This window comes from Schistocerca americana, chromosome 10 (genome assembly GCF_021461395.2).
Source record: "Schistocerca americana isolate TAMUIC-IGC-003095 chromosome 10, iqSchAmer2.1, whole genome shotgun sequence".
Taxonomy (NCBI): Eukaryota; Metazoa; Arthropoda; class Insecta; order Orthoptera; family Acrididae; genus Schistocerca; species Schistocerca americana.
This window is the reverse complement of record NC_060128.1, coordinates 33,432,484-33,446,144: the sequence shown is the minus strand read 5'-3', so window position 1 is coordinate 33,446,144 and position 13,661 is coordinate 33,432,484.

The following is a 13,661-nucleotide window of genomic DNA, read 5'->3' as shown; positions in this document are numbered from 1 at the left end:
AAGTGGACTCACAGAAGAGGTTCAAATCATAGAAAGTTAGAGTGTGAGTCCTCTTGTACCTAAGTCGGCATTGTACCTTTTCTATTAATTTCGGATGTAATTTCTTTGTTTCATCGTCAATAAGAAGGTCCAAGGGTTACAGTAAACCTGAAGTCAAGCATCGGAATCTCAAATTGGACTCACAGGAGAGGTTCAAATCATATAAAGTTAGAGTGACAATCCTCTTGTACTTAAGTCGGCATTGTGCCTTTTGTATTAAATTCGGATGCAATTTCTGTGTTTCATCGTCAATAAGAAGGTCCATGCGATACAGTAAACCTGAAGTGAAGCATTGGAATCTAAAACTGGACTTACAGGAGATGTTGAAATCACAGAAAGTTAGAGTGTCAGTCCACTTGTACTTAAGTCGGCATTGTGCCTTTTGTATTAAATTTGGATGCAATTTCTGTGTTTCATCGTCAATAAGAAGGTCCAAGGGATACAGTAAACCTGAAGTGAAGCATCGGAATCTAAAACTGGTCTCACAGGACAGGTTCAATTCATAGAAAATTAGAGTGTCAGTCCTCTTGTACTTAAGTCGGCATTGTGCATTTTGTATTAAATTCGGATGCAATTTCTGTGTTTCATCGTCAATAAGAAGGTCCAAGGGATACAGTAAACCTGAAGTGAAGCATCCGAATCTAAAAGTGGACTCACAGGAGAGGTTCAAATCATAAAAAGTTAAGTCGGCATTGTGCCTTTTGTATTAAATTAGGATGCAATTTCTGTGTTTCATTGTCAATAAGAAGGTCCAAGGGATACAGTAAACTTGAAGTGAAGAGTCAGAATTTAAAACTGGACTCACAGGAGAGGTTCAAATCATAGAAAGTTAGAGTGTCAGTCCTCATGTACTTAAGTCGGCATTGTGCATTTTGTATTAAATTCGGAAGCAATTTCTGTGTTTCATCGTCAATAAGAAGGTCCAAGGGATACATTAAACCTGAAGTGAAGCATCGGAATCTAAAACTGTACTCACAGTAAGGGTTCAAATCATTGAGAGTTAGAGTGTCAGTCCTCTTGTACTTAAGTCGGCATTGTGCATGTTGTATTAAATTCGGATGTAATTTCTGTGTTTCATCGTCAATAAGAATGTCCAAGGGATACAGTAAACCTTAAGTGAAGCATCGGAATCTAAAACTGGACTCACATGAGAGGTTCCAATCGAAGAGGCTTAGAGTGTCAGTCCTCTTGTACTTAAGTCGGCATTGTGCCTTTGTATTAAATTTGGATGCAATTTCTGTGTTTCATAGTCAATAAGAAGGTCCAAGGGATACAGTAAACATGAAGTGAAGCATCGGAATCTAAAACTGGACTCACAGGAGAGGTTCAAATCATCGAAAGTTAGGGTGTCAGTCCTCTTGTACTTAAGTCGGCATTGTGCCTTTTGTATTAAATTCGGATGCAATTTCTGTGTTTCATCGACAATAAGAAGGTCCAAGGGATACAGTAAACCTGAAGTGAAGCACCGGAATCTAAAACTGGACTCACAGGAGAGGTTCAAATCATCGAAAGTAAGAGTGTCAGTCCTCTTGTACTTTAGTCAGCATTGTGCCTTTTGCATTAAATTCGGATGCAATTTCTGTGTTTCATCGTCAATAAGAAGGTCCAAGGGATACAGCAAACCTGAAGTGAAGCATCGGAATCTAAAACTGGACTCACAGGAGAGGTTCAAATCATAGAGAGTTAGAGTGTCAGTCCACTTGTACTTAAGTCAGCATTGGGCCTTTTGTATTAAATTCGGATGCAATTGCTGTGTTTCATCATCAATAAGAAGGTCCAAGGGATACAGTAAACCTTAAGTGAAGCATCGGAATCTGAAACTGGACTGACAGGAGAGGTTCAAATCATCGAAAGTTAGAGTGTCAGTCCACTTGTACTAATGTCGGCATTGTGCCTTTTGTATAAAATTCGGATGCAATTTCTGTGTTTCCCCGTCAATAAGATGGTCCAAGTGATACAATAAACCTGAAGTGAAGCATCGGAGTCTAAAACTGGATTCACAGGATAGGTTTAAATAATCGAAAGTTAGAGTGTCAGTCCTCTTGTACTTAAGTCGGCATTGTACCTTTTGTATTAAATTCTGATGCAATTTCTTTGTTTCATCGTTAATAAGAAGGTCCAAGGGATACAGTAAACCTGAAGTGAAGCATTGGAATCTAAAACTGGGCTTACAGGAGAGGTTGAAATCACAGAAAGTTAGAGTGTCAGTCCACTTGTACTTAAGTCGGCATTGTGCCTTTTGTATTAAATTTGGATGCAATTTCTGTGTTTCATCGTCAATAAGAAGGTCCAAGGGATACAGTAAACCTGAAGTGAAGCATCGGAATCTAAAACTGGACGCACTGGAGAGGTTCAAATCATCGAAAGTTAGGGTGTCAGTCCTCTTGTACTTAAGTCGGCATTGTGCCTTTTGTATTAAATTCGGATGCAGTTTCTGTGTTTCATCGTCAATAAGAAGGTCCAAGGGATACAGTAAACCTGAAGTGAAGCATCAGAATCTAAAACTGGACTCACGGCAGAGGTTCCAATCATAGAGAGTTAGAGTGTCAGTCCTCTTGTACTAAAGTCGGCATTTTGCCTTTTGTATTTTATTCGGATGCAATTTCTGTGTTTCATCGTGAATAAGAACGGCCAAGAGATACAGTAAACCTGAAGTGAAGCATCGGAATCTAAAACTGGACTCACAGGAGAGATTCAAACCATAGAAAGTTAGAGTGTCATTCCTCGTGTACTTAAGTCGGCATTGTGCCTTTCGTATTAAATTCGGATGCAATTTCTGTGTTTCATCGTCAGTAAGAAGGTCCAAGGGATACAGTAAACCTGAAGTGGAGCATCAGAATCTAAAAGTGGACTCACAGAAGAGGTTCAAATCATAGAAAGTTAGAGTGTCAGTCCTCTTGTACCTAAGTCGGCATTGTACCTTTTATATTAAATTCGGATGTAATTTCTTTGTTTCATCGTCAATAAGAAGGTCCAAGGGTTACAGTAAACCTGAAGTCAAGCATCGGAATCTCAAATTGGACTCACAGGAGAGGTTCAAATCATATAAAGTTAGAGTGACAATCCTCTTGTACTTAAGTCGGCATTGTGCCTTTTGTATTAAATTCGGATGCAATTTCTGTGTTTCATCGTCAATAAGAAGGTCCATGCGATACAGTAAACCTGAAGTGAAGCATTGGAATCTAAAACTGGACTTACAGGAGAGGTTGAAATCACAGAAAGTTAGAGTGTCAGTCCACTTGTACTTAAGTCGGCATTATGCCTTTTGTATTAAATTTGGATGCAATTTCTGTGTTTCATCGTCAATAAGAAGGTCCAAGGGATACAGTAAACCTGAAGTGAAGCATTGGAATCTAAAACTGGACTCACAGGAGAGGTTCAAATCATAGAAAATTTGAGTGTTAGTCCTCTTGTACTTAAGTCAGCATTGTGCCTTTTGTATTAAATTCGGATACAATTTCTGTGTTTCATCGTCAATAAGAAGGTCCAAGCGATACATTAAACCTGAAGTGTAGCATTGGAATCTAAAACTGGACTTACAGGAGAGGTTGAAATCACAGAAAGTTAAAGTGTCGGTCCACTTGTACTTATGTCGCCATTGTGCCTTTTGTATTAAATTTGGATGCAATTTCTGTGTTTCATCGTCATTAAGAAGGTCCAAGGGATACAGTAAACCAGAAGTGAAGCATCGGAATCTAAAACTGGACTCACAGGAGAGGTTCAAGTCATCGAAAGTTAGGGTGTCAGTCCTCTTGTACTTAAGTCGGCATTGTGCCTTTTGTATTAAATTCGGATGCAGTTTCTGTGTTTCATCGTCAATAAGAAGGTCCAAGGGATACAGTAAACCTGAAGTGAAGCATCGGAATCTAACACTGGACTCACAGGAGAGGTTCAAATCATAGAGAGTTAGAGTGTCAGTCCTCTTGTACTTAAGTCGATATTCTGCCTTTTGTATTAAATTCGGATGCAATTTCTGTGTTTCATAGTCAATAAGAAGGTCCAAGGGATACAGTAAACCTCAAGTAATGGAACAGAATCTAAAACTGGACTCGCAGGAGAGGTTCCAATCATAGAGAGTTAGAGTGTCAGTCCTCTTGTACTTAAGTCGGCATTGTGCCTTTTGTATTTTATTCGGATGCAATTTCTGTGTTTCATCGTGAATAAGAACGTCCAAGAGATACAGTAAACCTGAAGTGAAGCATCGGAATCTAAAACTGGACTCACAGGAGAGATTCAAATCATATAAAGTTAGAGTGACAATCCTCTTGTACTTAAGTCGGCATTGTTCCTTTTGTATTAAATTCGGATGCAATTTCTGTGTTTCATCGTCAATAAGAAGGTCCAAGCGATACAGTAAACCTGAAGTGAAGCATTGGAATCTAAAACTGGACTTACAGGAGAGGTTGAAATCACAGAAAGTTAGAGTGTCAGTCCACTTGTACTTAAGTCGGCATTGTGCCTTTTGTATTAAATTTGGATGCAATTTCTGTGTTTCATCGTCAATAAGAAGGTCCAAGGGATACAGTAAACCTGAAGTGAAGCATCGGAATCTAAAACTGGACTCACAGGAGAGGTTCAGATAATCGAAATTTAGAGTGTCAGTCCTCTCGTACTTAAGTCGGTATTGTGCCTTTTGTATTGTATTTGGATGCAATTTCTGTGTTTCATCGTCAATAAGAAGGTCCAAGGGATACAGTAAACCTGAAGTGAAGCATCGGAATCTAAAACTGGACTCACAGGAGAGGTTCAAATCATTGAAAATTTGAGTGTTAGTCCTCTTGTACTTAAGTCAGCATTGTGCCTTTTGTATTAAATTCGGATACAATTTCTGCGTTTCATCGTCAATAAGATGGTCCAAGCGATACATTAAACCTGAAGTGAATCATTGGAATCTAAAACTGGACTTACAGGAGAGGTTGAAATCACAGAAAGTTAAAGTGTAAGTCCACTTGTACTTAAGTCGACATTGTGCCTTTTGTATTAAATTTGGATGCAATTTCTGTGTTTCATCGTCAATAAGAAGGTCCAAGGGATACAGTAAACCTGATGTGAAGCATCGGAATCTAAAACTGGACTCACAGGAGAGGTTCAAATCATCGAAAGTTATGGTGTCAGTCCTCTTGTACTTAAGTCAACATTGTGCCTTTTGTATTAAATTCGGATGCAGTTTCTGTGTTTCATCGTCAATAAGAAGGTCCAAGGGATACAGTAAACCTGAAGTGAAGCATCGGAATCTAACACTGGACTCACAGGAGAGGTTCAAATCATAGAGAGTTAAAGTGTCAGTCCACTTGTACTTAAGTCGACATTGTGCCTTTTGTATTAAATTTGGATGCAATTTCTGTGTTTCATCGTCAATAAGAAGGTCCAAGGGATACAGTAAACCTGAAGTGAAGCATCAGAATCCAAAACTGGACTCACAGAAGAGATTCAAATCTTAGAAAGTTAGAGTGTCAGTCCTCTTGTACTTAAGTCGGCATTGTACCTTTTGTATTAAATTCGGATGTAATTTCTTTGTTTCATCGTCAATAAGATGGTCCAAGGGATACAGTAAACCTGAAGTGAAGCATCGTTATCTCAAACTGGACTCCAGGAGAGGTTCAAATCATATGAAGTTGGAGTGACAATCCTCTTGTACTTAAGTCGGCATTGTGCCTTTTGTATTAAATTGGGATGCAATTTCTGTGTTTCATCGTCAATAAGAAGGTCCAAGCGATACAGTAAACCTGAAGTGAAGCATTGGAATCTAAAACTGGACTTACAGGGGAGGTTGAAATCACAGAAAGTTAGAGTGTCAGTCCACTTGTACTTAAGTCGGCATTGTGCCTTTTGTATTAAATTTGGATGCAATTTCTGTGTTTCATCGTCAATAAGAAGGTCCAAGGGATACAGTAAACCTGAAGTGCACCATCGGAATCTAAAACTGCACTCACAGGAGGGGTTCAAATAATCGAAATTTAGAGTGTCAGTCCTCTCGTACTTAAGTCAGTATTGTGCCTTTTGTATTGAATTTGGATGCAATTTCTGTGTTTCATCGTCAATAAGAAGGTCCAAGGGATACAGTAAACCTGAAGTGAAGCATCGGAATCTAAAACTGGACTCACAGGAGAGGTTCAAATCATAGAAAATTTGAGTGTCAGTCCTCTTGTACTTAAGTCAGCATTGTGACTTTTGTATTAAATTCGTATGCAATTTCTGTGTTTCATCGTCAATAAGAAGGTCCAAGCGATACAGTAAACCTGAAGTGAAGCATTGGAACCTAAAACTGGACTTACAGGAGAGGTTGAAATCACAGAAAGTTAGAGTGTCAGTCCACTTGTACTTACGTCGGCATTGTGCCTTTTGTATTAAATTTGGATGCAATTTCTGTGTTTCATCGTCAACAAGAAGGTCCAAGGGATACAGTAAACCTGAAGTGAAGCATCGGAATCTAAAACTGGACTCACAGGAGAGGTTCAAATAATCAAAATTTAGAGTGTCAGTCCCCTCGTACTTAAGTCGGTATTGTGCCTTTTGTATTGAATTTGGATGCAATTTCTGTGTTTCATCGTCAATAAGAAGTTCCAAGGGATACAGAAAACCTGAAGTGAAGCATCGGAATCTAAAACTGGACCCACAGGAGAGGTTCAAATCATAGAAAATTTGAGTGTCAGTCCAATTGTACTTAAGTCAGCATTGTGCCATTTGTATTAAATTCGGATGCAATTTCTGTGTTTCATCGTCAAAACGAAGGTGCAAGGGATACACTAAACCTGAAGTGAAGCATCGGAATCTAAAACTGGACTCACAGGCGAGGTTCAAATCGTCAAAAGTTAGGGTGTCAGTCCTCTTGTACTTAAGTCGGCATTGTGCCTTATGATTTAAATTCGGATGCAATTTCTGTGTTTCATCGTCAATAAGAAGGTCCAAGAGATACAGTAAACCTGAAGTGAAGCATAGGAATCTAAAATTGGACTCACAGGAGAGGTTCAAATCATCGAAAGTTAGAGTGTCAGTCCTCTTGTACTTAAGGCGGCATTGTGCCTATTGTATTAAATTCGGATGCAATTTCTGTGTTTCATCGTCAATAAGAACGTCCTAGGGATACAGTAAACCTGATTTGAAGCATCGGAATCTAACACTGGACTCACAGGAGAGGTTCAAATCATAGAGGGTCACAGTGTCAGTCCTCTTGTACTTTAGTCGTTATTCTGCCTTTTGTATTAAATTCGGATGCAATTTCTGTGTTTCATTGTCAATAAGAAGGTCCAAGGGATTCAGTGAACCTGATGTGAAGCATCGGAAGATAAAACTGGACTCACAGGAGAGGTTCATATCATAGAGAGTTAGAGTGTCAGTCGTCTTGTACTTAAGTCGGCATTGTGCCTTTTGTATAAATTCAAATGCAATTTCTGTGTTTCATCGTCAATAAGAAGATCCAAGGGATACAGTAAACCTGAAGTGAAGCATCGGAATCTAAAAGTGGACTCACAGGAGAGGTTCAAATCATAAAAAGTTAGAGTGTCAGACCTCTTGTACTTAAGTCGGCATTGTGCCTTTTATATTAAATTAGGATGCAATTTCTGTGTTTCATCGTCAATAAGAAGGTCCAAGGATTACAGTAAACCTGAAGTGAAGCATCGGAATCTAAAACTGGACTCACAGGAGAGGTTCAAATAATCGAAATTTAGAGTGTCAGTCCTCTCGTACTTAAGTCGGTATTGTGCCTTTTGTATTGAATTTGGATGCAATTTCTGTGTTTCATCGTCAATAAGAAGGTCCAAGGGATACAGTAAACCTGAAGTGAAGCATCGGAATCTAAAACTGGACTCACAGGAGAGGTTCAAATAATCGAAATTTAGAGTGTCAGTCCTCTCGTACTTAAGTCGGTATTGTGCCTTTTGTATTGAATTTGGATGCAATTTCTGTGTTTCATCGTCAATAGGAAGGTCCAAGGGATACAGTAAACCTGAAGTGAAGCATCGGAATCTAAAACTGGACTCACAGGAGAGGTTCAAATCATAGAAAATTTGAGTGTCAGTCCTCTTGTACTTAAGTCAGCATTGTGACTTTTGTATTGAATTTGGATGCAATTTCTGTGTTTCATCGTCAATAAGAAGGTCCAAGGGATACAGTAAACCTGAAGTGAAGCATCGGAATCTAAAACTGGACTCACAGGAGAGGTTCAAATCATAGAAAATTTGAGTGTCAGTCCTCTTGTACTTAAGTCAGCATTCTGCCTTTTGTATTAAATTCGGATGCAATTTCTGTGTTTCATCGTCAAAACGAAGGTGCAAGGGATACACTAAACCTGAGGTGAAGCATCGGAATCTAAAACTGGACTCACAGGCGAGGTTCAAATCATCGAAAGTTATGGTGTCAGTCCTCTTGTACTTAAGTCGGCATTGTGCCTTATGATTTAAATTCGGATGCAATTTCTGTGTTTCATCGTCAATAAGAAGGTCCAAGGGATACATTAAACCTGAAGTGAAGGATAGGAATCTAAAATTGGACTCACAGGAGAGGTTGAAATCCTCGAAAATTAGAGTGTCAGTCCTCTTGTACTTAAGGCGGCATTGTGCCTTTTGTATTAAATTAGGATGCAATTTCTGTGTTTCATCGTCAATAAGAACGTCCTAGAGATACAGTAAACCTGATTTGAAGCATCGGAATCTAACACTGGACTTACAGGAGAGGTTCAAATCATAGAGAATCACAGTGTCAGTCCTCTTGTACTTTAGTCGGTATTCTGCCTTTTGTATTAAATTCGGATGCAATTTCTGTGTTTCGTCGTCAATAAGAGGGTCCAAGGGATACAGTGAACCTGATGTGAAGCAACGGAAGATAAAACTGGACTCACAGGAGTGGTTCATATCATAGAGAGTTAGAGTGGCAGTCGTCTTGTACTTAAGTCGGCATTGTGCCTTTTGTATTAAATTCAAATGCAATTTCTGTGTTTCATCGTCAATAAGAAGGTCCAAGGGATACAGTAAACCTGAAGTGAAGCATCGGAATCTAAAAGTGGACTCACAGGAGAGGTTCAAATCATAAAAAGTTAGAGTGTCAGACCTCTTGTACTTAAGTCGGCATTGTGCTTTTTATATTAAATACGGATGCAATTTCTGTGTTTCATCGTCAATAAGAAGGTCCAAGGGATACAGTAAACCTGAAGTGAAGCATCGGAATCTAAAACTGAACTCACAGGAGAGGTTCAAATCATAGAAAGTTAGAGTGTCAGTTCTCTTGTACTTAAGTCGGCATTGTGCCTTTTGTATTTTATTCGGATGCAATGTCTATGTTTTATCGTCAATAAGAACGTCTAAGGGATACAGTAAACCTGAAGTGCAGCATCGGAAACTAAAACTGGACTCACGGGAGAGTTTCACATCATAGAAAGTTAGAGTGTCATTCTTAATGTACTTAAGTAGGCATTGTGCCTTTCGTATTAAATTCGGATGCAATTTCTGTGTTTCATCGTCAATAAGAAGGTCCAAGGGATACAGTAAACCTGAAGTGAAACATCAGAATCTAAAACTGGACTCACAGGAGAGGTTCCAATCATAGAGAGTTAGAGTGTCAGTCCTCTTGTACTTAAGTCGGCATTGTGCCTTTTGTATTTTATTCGGATGCAATTTCTGTGTTTCATCGTGAATAAGAACGTCCAAGAGATACAGTAAACCTGAAGTGAAGCATCGGAATCTAAAACTGGACTCACAGGAGAGATTCAAACCATAGAAAGTTAGAGTGTCATTCCTCTTGTACTTAAGTCGGCATTGTGCCTTTCGTATTAAATTCGGACACAGTTTCTGTGTTTCATCGTCAATAAGACGGTCCAAGGGATACAGTAAACCTGAAGTGAGGCATCAGAATCTAAAACTGGACTCACAGAAGAGGTTCAAATCTTAGAAAGTTAGAGTGTCAGTCCTCTTGTACTTAGGTCGGCATTGTACCTTTTGTATTAAATTCGGATGTAATTTCTTTGTTTCATCGTCAATAAGAAGGTCCAAGGGATACAGTAAACCTAAAGTGAAGCATCGGAATCTAAAACTGGACTCACAGGAGAGGTTCAAATCATAGAAAATGTGAGTGTCAGTCCTCTTGTACTTAAGTCAGCATTGTGCCTTTTGTATTAAATTCGGATGCAATTTCTGTGTTTCATCGTCAAAACGAAGGTGCAAGGGATACACTAAACCTGAAGTGAAGCATCGGAATCTAAAATTGGACTCACAGGCGAGGTTCAAATCATCGAAAGTTAGGGTGTCAGTCCTCTTGTACTTAAGTCGGCATTGTGCCTTATGATTTAAATTCGGATGCAATTTCTGTGTTTCATCGTCAATAAGAAGGTCCAAGGGATACAGTAATCCTGAAGTGAAGCATCGGAATCTAAAATTGGACTCACAGGAGAGGTTCAAATCATAAAAAGTTAGAGTGTCAGTCCTCTTGTACTTAAGGCGGCATTGTGCCTTTTGTATTAAATTCGGATGCAATTTCTGTGTTTCATCGTCAATACGAACGTCCTTGGGATCCAGTAAACCTGATTTGAAGCATCGGAATCTAACACTGGACTCACAGGAGAGGTTCAAATCATAGAGAGTCACAGTGTCAGTCCTCTTGTACTTAAGTCGGTATTCTGCCTTTTGTATTAAATTCGGATGCAATTTCTGTGTTTCATCGTCAATAAGAAGGTCCAAGGGATACAGTGAACCTGAAGTGAAGCATCGGAATCTAAAACTGGACTCACAGGAGAGGTTCATATCATTGAGAGTTAGAGTGTCAGTCCTCTTGTACTTAAGTCGGCATTGTGCCTTTTGTATTAAATTCAAATGCAATTTCTGTGTTTCATCGTCAATAAGAAGGTTCAAGGGATACAGTAAACCTGAAGTGAAGCATCGGAATCTAAAAATGGACTCACAGGAGAGGTTCAAATCATAAAAAGTTAGAGTGTCAGACCTCATGTACTTAAGTCGGCATTGTGCCTTTTATATTAAATTAGGATGCAATTTCTGTGATTCATCGTCAATAAGAAGGTCCAAGGGATACAGTAAACCTGAAGTGAAGAATCGGAATCTAAAACTGAACTCACAGGAGAGGTTCAAATCATCGAAAGTTAGAGTGTCACTCCTCTTGTACTTAAGTCGGCATTGTGCCTTTTGTATTTTATTCGGATGCAATTTCTGTGTTTCATCGTGAATAAGAACGTCCAAGAGATACAGTAAACCTGAAGTGAAGCATCGGAATCTAAAACTGGACTCACAGGAGAGAATCAAACCATAGAAAGTTAGAGTGTCATTCCTCTTGTACTTAAGTCGGCGTTGTGCCTTTCGTATTAAATTCGGATGCAATTTCTGTGTTTCATCGTCAATAAGAAGTCCAAGGGATACAGTAAACCTGAAGTGAAGCATCAGAATCTAAAAGTGGACTCACAGAAGAGGTTCATATCATAGAAAGTTAGAGTGTCAGTCCACTTGTACTTAAATCGGTATTGTACCTTTTGTATTAAATTCGGAGGAAATTTCTTTGTTCCATCGTCAATAAGAAGGTCCAAGGGATACAGTAAACCTGAAGTGAAGCATTGGAATCTAAAACTGGACTTACAGGAGAATTTGAAATCACGGTAAGTTGGAGTGTCAGTCCACTTGTACTTAAGTCGGCATTGTGCCTTTTGTATTAAATTTGGATGCAATTTCTGTGTTTCATCGTCAATAAGAAGGTCCAAGGGATACAGTAAACCTGAAGTGAAGCATCGGAATCTAAAACTGGACTCACAGGAGAGGTTCAAATCATCGAAAGTTAGGGTGTCAGTCCTCTTGTACTTAAGTCGGCATTGTGCCTTTCGTATTAAATTTGGATGCAATTTCTGTGTTTCATCGTCAATAAGAAGTCCAAGGGATACAGTAAACCTGAAGTGAAGCATCAGAATCTAAAACTGGACTCACAGAAGAGGTTCAAATCATAGAAAGTTAGAGTGTCAGTCCTCTTGTACTTAAGTCGGCATTGTACCTTTTGTATTAAATTCGGATGTAATTTCTTTGTTCCATCGTCAATAAGAAAGTCCAAGGGATACAGTAAACCTGAAATGAAGCATTGGAATCTAAAACTGGACTTACAGGAGAGGTTGAAATCACAGAAAGTTAGAGTGTCAGTCCACTTGTACTTAAGTCGGCATTGTGCCTTTTGTATTAATTTTGGATGCAATTTCTGTGTTTCATCGTCAATAAGAAGGTCCAAGGGATACAGTAAACCTGAAGTGAAGCATCGGAATCTAAAAATGGACTCACGGGAGAGGTTCAAATCATCGAAAGTTAGGGTGTCAGTCCTCTTGTACTGAATGCGGCATTGTGCCTTTTGTATTAAATTCGGATGCAGTTTCTGTGTTTCATCGTCAATAAGAAGGTCCAAGGGATACAGTGAACCTGAAGTGAAGCATCGGAAGATAAAACTGGACTCACAGGAGAGGTTCCAATCATAGAGAGTTAGAGTGTCTGTCCTCTTGTACTTAAGTCGGCATTGTGCCTTTTGTATTTTATTCGGATGCAATCTCTGTGTTTCATCGAGAATAAGAACGTCCAAGAGATACAGTAAACCTGAAGGGAAGCATCGGCATCTAAAGCTGGACTCACAGGAGAGATTCAAACCATAGAAAGTTAGAGTGTCATTCCTCTTGTACTTAAGTCGGCATTGCGCCTTTTGTATTAAATTCGGATGCAATTTCTGTGTTTCATCATCAATAAGAAGGTCCAAGGGGTATAGTAAACCTGAAGTGAAGCATCAGAATCTAAAACTGGACTCACAGAAGAGGTTCAAATCATAGAAAGTTAGAGTGTCAGTCCTCTTGTACTTAAGTCGGCATTGTACCTTTTGTATTAAATTCGGATGTAATTTCTTTGTTTCATCGTCAATAAGAAGGTCCAAGGGATACAGTAAACCTGAAGTGAAGCATCGGAATCTAAAACTGGACTCACAGGAGAGGTTTAAGTCATCGAACGTTAAAGTGTCAGTCCTCTTGTGCTTAAGTCGGCATTGTGCCATTTATATTAAATTCGGATGCAATTTCTGTGTTTCATCGTCAATAAGAAGGTCCAAGGGATACAATAAACCAGAAGTGAAGCATCGGAATCTAAAACTGGACTCACAGGAGAGGTTCAAATAATCGAAATTTAGAGTGTCAGTCCTCTCGTACTTAAGTCGGTATTGTGCCTTTTGTATTGAATTTGGATGCAATTTCTGTGTTTTATCGTCAATAAGAAGGTGCAAGGGATACAGTAAACCTGAAGTGAAGCATCGGAATCTAAAACTGGACTCACAGGAGAGGTTCAAATCATAGAAAATTTGAGTGTCAGTCCTCTTGTACTTAAGTCAGCATTGTGCCTTTTGTATTAAATTCGGATGCAATTTCTGTGTTTCATCGTCAAAACGAAGGTGCAAGGGATACATTAAACCTGAAGTGAAGCATCGGAATCTAAAACTGGACTCACAGGCGAGGTTCAAATCATCGAAAGTTAGGGTGTCAGTCCTCTTGTACTTAAGTCGGCATTGTGCCTTTTGATTTAAATTCGGATGCAATTTCTGTGTTTCATCCTCAATAAGAAGGTCCAAGGGATACAGTAAACCTGAAGTGAAGCATCGGAATCTAAAATTGGACT